Genomic DNA, 6,773 nt, shown 5'->3' on the forward strand with positions numbered 1-6,773 from the left:
GTTGCCTGTATTTTTCTAGGTGGGAGGGACAGAGGCAGCAAGTGTTTGCTGCCTCTGAATTCCTCTGCCTACTGCTTGGGTGCCTCAGGGAGTTTGCTCAGCCTTCATGGGCAGTGGCTGCCATTTCTGATGCAACTTAGAGTTCCTGTTCCCACAACCAGTGGCTCTGCTGTCCCTTCCAGAAGCAAGCTGCCCAGGAAGCAAGTGACCCCTGTGAAAATAACAATGTGAGCCCTGTTTCATGTTTTCTTTCCTCCTACTCTCTTTCCATTAGCAGAGAAAATGAAGTTTTGGCACTGTCTCCACCGCATAATCCTTTACTTCATACATCAGTGCCAAAGAGAATAAAATAGGAAAGGACTTAGAAGTCGGCCAATTTCTGAAGCCCTTTGTTACTGGCCTGGATTTTACCGTCTGGACAATAGGAAACGCTACCTGAGAATGGTGAGCACGGCTGTGCCAGGGCGGATCGAGGCGCTCACACCTTGCCAGGGGGCAATGGGTCACATTACCTGCATCAGCCTGTGAAGCGACATAAAGAATGTTACTAATGGGCTAGGAGGTCACTAGCAACCCTCCCTGCAATACCTATTTGAACTTGGAAACTGACTTCCAGAGAAGTGAGAGGTACTTGAGTGGTAGATATACTATTATTCTACGCTAATTCTCCCTGAGAGGAGGCCTGACTTTCTGGTGAGGAGTATGTGGTAGATCCTGAAGTTATGGTCAATTTAAATCATTAATTTTCGCACGTGACAGGGACAAAAATTTTTGAAGTGTAATTCATCAGCCCCCCACCCCTTAGTCCCCTACAACATTGCCCCTTCTCTCACCCCAAACTCTTGAGGACAAGTCTTGGTTTATGTGACCTGGAAATCCAGTGCAGACTGTGGGGTGGGGGAGAGTGGAGAGAGGCCACCACAGGCTCCCTCCCTGGAGATCTACTTTGAGGCTGGAGAACTTGCTGTCTTTCAGACCATATGGACAATGTTAGTCCTTCCTCAACTGACCTCTCTGAGGAGGTTTAGTAAAGGCTTTGCTGACCTCAGAGATATTTAATAAAGGTTTTGTTACTTTCAAGGCTGTCTAGAGTCATCTTCTTTTTTTAAAAAAAATAAGCTTTTTTTTTTTTTGGCCACACTCCGCGCCATGCAGGATCTTAGTTCCCTGACCAGGGATCGAACCCGTGCCCCCTGCAGTGGAAGCGCAGAATCAACCACTGGACCGCATGGGAAGTCCCTTGGGTTTCTTTTGACCAGGATGTGACGCTAAGGTAGGACTTAGGGAAGGAAACGGAGGCTCAGAGGTATCTGGGTCATACTCACGTGCCTCCGTTTATCTGCACCAGCAGATTCTCTACACAAACAACATGCGTTCTTCTGGTACGGCTGGACAGGATGTAAAATTCTTGGAAACTGGGACCCATGGGCCCCCCTGGACTTCCCCACAGGCACAGCCAGAAGTCTGCTCCAGCTCTGAAACCTGCAGCTGCCCTGCTGGCACCCATGCTGCAGAAACGATTAGACCTGTGGGTCCCCTATACACATGTGAATTGTCTCTGAAACCTTAGGACAGAACTTTACATTGAACCTTATCAGATTCAGTCCATCGTTCCATCCAATGAGGTCTGTTTTAGGTTGGTTTTTCTCAGAAGCCACCCCTGAGATGAGAATTTGAGTGCAAGTACTTTATTTAGGAAGCATCCTGGGAAGCACCAGTGGGCGCTAGAGGAAGGGTGGGCCCAGCTGCTGCCCCTCACCAGTGAGGTGAGCCAAGGAGTTCAGCGATGGCCGGTGTGCACCCAGCAGCACCCAGATCCCTAATCCGACCTCCAGAGCATCTTGGCCACTGCTTCTCTTCTGCCTTCCAAATCTCTTGTAATTTTTCTGTCATGGCCAAGCCTAACGTGAACAATACAGGGGAGGGAATTCTGGAAAATGTAGCTACAGCTGAGCTATGTTGACAGGGTACAAAACCCTCCACAATTCTCCCAGTGACTGCAAAGAGGATACGGTTCTGAGTCCACAAATTCTGACTTGAAGAAGAGCATTTTCTTTGTTTTCCGTATCAGTTGAGTTTCTGCCTCGGAGCCCCACTCTGACAGACAGGCAAAATACAGTCGTCCCTCGGTATCCTCGGGGGATTGGTTCCAGGACCCCCCCGCAGAACCAAAACTCTGTGGATGCTCAAGTCCCTTTTATAAAATGGCTAGTACAGTCAGCCCTCAGCATCCACAGGTTCCACATGAGGTGAAGATTCCATGATCTGCCCCAATTCCAGTCAGTGACAGTTGAAGGTTTACACGGAGACAGACACTGTGCCTTTCCCAGGACCCTTCAGATCTAGTGACAGCTTTGTTCCCATGACCAACTTAGGACATAGGACTTGTTTGCACGGCTAAGGGCCCCAGTGCCTTTCCTCTCCGGGTCTTTGCCACCTCTCTGGGGGCCCTACCAGGAAGCCAGGACTAAAGGCGATCAGTTCCCTTCAACTTTCTTGTTAAAGACATTCCACTGAAAAATGAAAGTCTCTACCTTCTGCCCTTTCATACACCTTCTCTGAGGTAATAAAGCATAAAGCTCCCTGCTTGATGGGAAAGAGAATACCCAGGGAGAAAAAAATTCATCTTTTAAAATGCTGTCCAAGCACCTGGGGTTGCGGTGGCTCTTCTTCTGTGTCCGGACAAGGACACTTAAGTGGTAACAGCGCTGGAGTTGGGAGCCAGTGTTCCCCTTGGCTGTCACCACCCTCTTTGCCTTGCCCCCAGCTCAGGACTGTTCTCCTGGTTGTGCTGAGGCAATGCGCTGGGAAGGGAGTGAGGCCTGCAGTGGGTAGGCGACTCCTGGACACCCTGACCCTGAGGGACTGAGAGACACATGCTGTTGAGGAAATGATGCATCTTGCTGCCAGCAGCACTGCTCCTGGTTTCTATGGGCCTGGCAAGCCTGCCTGTTCCCGTGACCCCGCCGTGAGAACTGCTGATCACTTTGTTTTATATTCCCCCCAGCAAAGAAAATGCTGCCACTCAGTCAGCCACCATCGCAAGGCTTGAAAGAAGCAAGATCTGCTAAATGAAACACACTTTCATATGATAACTGACAGAAGCATAGAGATTTTAAAAAATGAATTAAAGGAAAAAGCCCATCTCACTGGATCTCATAAGTGGATGCCTGACCCACACAGGCCAAGCCCTGGGAACCATCAAAGCAGCTGGATATAAGTCTAGGCAGACCTGTGGGTCTCAGTTAAAGCTGTAGAATTAAAGTTAGTGCAGGGAGGCCTCCAGGGGAAAAAAGCAGCAAGTTTCAAGCATTCCAATGATGCTGATATGCAGTGAGCTGGGCCTTATGCTGTTCTTTACAGTAAGAAGTGATGCATTGTATGTATATACATACATACGTGGTATATGGAGACTGTGTGTGCACTGGGGACCTCTGTTGCATTGCATGTACCACAGAGCACAGAGAACAGAGTTGCATGATTCCATCACCTATTGAAACATCTGTTACTAAAGAGCTACTTAATGAGTTTCTTCTGGCTGAGCCTTAAACTATAAAATTCTTGTTTTAATTAACTAATTAATTTGGCTGCACCAGGTCTTAATTGCAGCACTCGGGATCTTCACTGCAGCATGTGGGCTCTTAGTTGCAGCATGTGGGCTCTTAGTTGCGGCATGTGGGGTTTATTCCCTGACCAGGGATTGAACCTGGGCCCCCTGCATTGGGAGCGTGGAGTCCCAATCACTGGACCACCAGGGAAGTCCCTAAAATTCTTAATAATTTATTCAGAGCAATATAACTTCCAACACACAAAAATGCTTACATCTTCATTCATATGTTCATCTATCCACTTTGACTACGTAGCCGTCAGTTAGCTGTTTCTCAGGGTGATGTTCGGCAGTCTGCTGCTTAGCCATCCTTTTCCAGCTAGTTTCTGAAAATAGTTGCTTAACTGAATGTTCTCTCCGAGAGAAATTTCATACCACTGTCAAGGATTTGGCTGCACACTGTGTTTTAGACTAGTTACACTTGACACCCCTTTCAGTTTAATTCCTGATTTTATTATACATACCTCTTCCCCCTGCCCTGCCCTAGGTGCATGCTCCACATCCCCCATGCCCCGCACATGTACTCAGTGGCGTTGTGCTGTCAGAAGATACTATTGTAATGTTGGTTTAATGATTTTGTGTTCAGGTTGATGAACTCCACTAAAGGATTTTTGTTTATAACAATGTTTTTATTAGTGATAACAGAAAAAAATGGAGAACGGCTGTAGTTGTGAAGGGATAACTGATTAAAAACCTGAGTTTGCTGCTCAGGTGACAGGTGTGCTACTCACGAGCACACCAGTGAGCATCTCCTGGTTCCAGTACAGCACCATTTGGAGCATAAAGACACCTAACTGGTACCGTAAATACAGTCTTTAGCTATTTGTATTTCTATATAATCTGTACATCTCTACATCTTTTATGACACTGTCTCTTGCTATGATAAACGCTGGAGCAGCTGTTGATTGCCTCACCACTGAGTCTGGTTCTGATGAGAATACATGCTGAGGTGTGGATAGGCAACTCTTAATCCACCAGCTCTTGCCCACTATTTTCCCAGTTGCCAGGAGGAGTAGCTGGGCAGTCCTCTCCAGAATATCAGAAGCTCTATGAGAGGAGCCTCACAGGATTGGTGGAGCAGCTGGGGGAGAAACGAGAACTATTTAAAAGAAGTGTTTGACAAATGAACTTATCTATGAAACAGAAACAGATTCACAGACATAGAGAACAGACTTGTGGTTGCCAAGTTGGGGGGGGTGGGGGAGGGATGGAGTGGGAGTTTGCGATTAGCAGGTGCAAACTATTATATATAGAATGGATTAAAAAACAAGGTCCTACTGTAGGACACAGGGAACTATATTCAATATCCTGTGATAAACCGTAATGGAAAAGAATATGAAGAAGAATGTATATGCGTGTGTGTGTGTGTGTGTGTGTGTGTGTGTGTATAACTGAATCACTTTGCTGTACAGTAGAAATTACCACAACATTGTAAATCAACTATACTTCAATAAAATAAATTAAAATAAAAAAAGAAATGTTTGAGGCTAAATGATGCTGGGCTTCCCCTTCTCCTGGATTCTCACATATCGAATGTGGAAGAGAAAAAAGGAAAAAGCAAAATGACAGCATTTAAAGATGTTCCTGTGGCACATGATTTTTCTTTGAAGTTCTCTCCTCTAAGCAGTAATTCAGCCAAACTCTTGTTTTAAGATTCTTGTGAAATGACAAGATCACAGAGAGGATGTTATTATTACTGCAATAATGTATGCTTCATTTTTCCGTTACTGAAGGAGAAAACTCTCTGGGGAGTGAAATTCAACACTTAATTTAACAATAGCATCTCATACTAATTCACGTTGAAATATGAAACCAATCCAGTTAAGAAAACATCCAGATAAAATGAAATGGGCCATGATAATGGTATGGTCTTTCAGTTATGGGTCTCATGTTGTGAGGATTACAAACTCTGTCCTAAATGTAAAGTAAGGTTCTCAGTATCCCTGGTGGTAAATATAAAGGCAGTCACTTCACAGATGAGAAAATTAAGACAAGGGTCTCTGTGACTGGTTCAGGATGAATGAGAAGTCGCAGAAAGGATGCAGATACTGAATTCCTGGTTTCAGCTCCTAGCCTCAGCTGCTTATCTAATGCTGCAAATTCTGACCAGAGTTAGGAGGTTTGACTGAGACACTGTAGACAAACTGAATTGGGAAAAGAGCCCCTAGACTTTCTGCTAAATCATAAATATATGTTGCACTCTCACTCTTTACATATGTCAAAGATTGTGCTAGCCACTGGGCTTCTAAAAATGAATAAGATACAATTCTTAGGTTCAAGAAACTCAATTCTAGTAGTGGGAGAAACATGTGAATAATCGTTACTACACCCATCTACTCAGCCTACTCCCATTCCTGGCCTAATTTGGCCTAAGGTCTTTCCGATTTCAGTTGAGATAGCCCTTCCTCCAGGAGGTCTTTCTAGATCCGTCCACCCCACCCAAGTCAAGGATAGGTTGTCCTCCTATATACTCCCATAACATCCTGTACTTCCCCTATATATGTAGTCCTGACAACGCAGTACACTATCTGCCTGATTACTTGTCCTAGTCCCTTCTAGACTAAGCTTGGTAAAGGGAAAATTTGTGCTGGTCTTTTTCACCATGTATACCGCAACAGCTGCATGTAATGGACAATAAAGAAGTATTTGCTCAATGAATGAATGAATGAAGCATTTATCACCAATCTCACTCCTTTTGATACTTACCACACACTGCATATACTGTTACTTCCCTGTCTTCCAAACTGGATTATAAACTTGCTGGGTCAGGAACTCTCACTTACATATGATATACCACTTAGCACCTACTCTGGTGTTAAACACACAATAGGCATCCATTCACTCGCTTTTTAATTTGACAAGTGTATGTAGTGTGTTTACAATGAGGAAGATCAGTGTGGAGTTTGGGAGAAGGGAGGTTGGAGAGGAGGAAGCTGGAAATGAGTCTGATTGAAAGCTCCTAACTACTTAAATTTTTTTTTATCATACAGTGGGTGTGGCCTTAATCACAGAGAAAAAAAACTTATCTATTACCTGCTTAGTAAAAGATGTTTGTTATATTTCCAGTTGCTAAGGGAGCAAAGAATCAACGTTTAAAAATAGATTTTTGGGGCTTCCCTGGTGGCGCAGTGGTTGAGAGTCCGCCTGCCGATGCAGAGGACACGGG

This window comes from Lipotes vexillifer, unplaced genomic scaffold (assembly GCF_000442215.2).
Source record: "Lipotes vexillifer unplaced genomic scaffold, Lipotes_vexillifer_v1.1 scaffold39, whole genome shotgun sequence".
In the NCBI taxonomy this organism is placed as follows: Eukaryota; Metazoa; Chordata; class Mammalia; order Artiodactyla; family Lipotidae; genus Lipotes; species Lipotes vexillifer.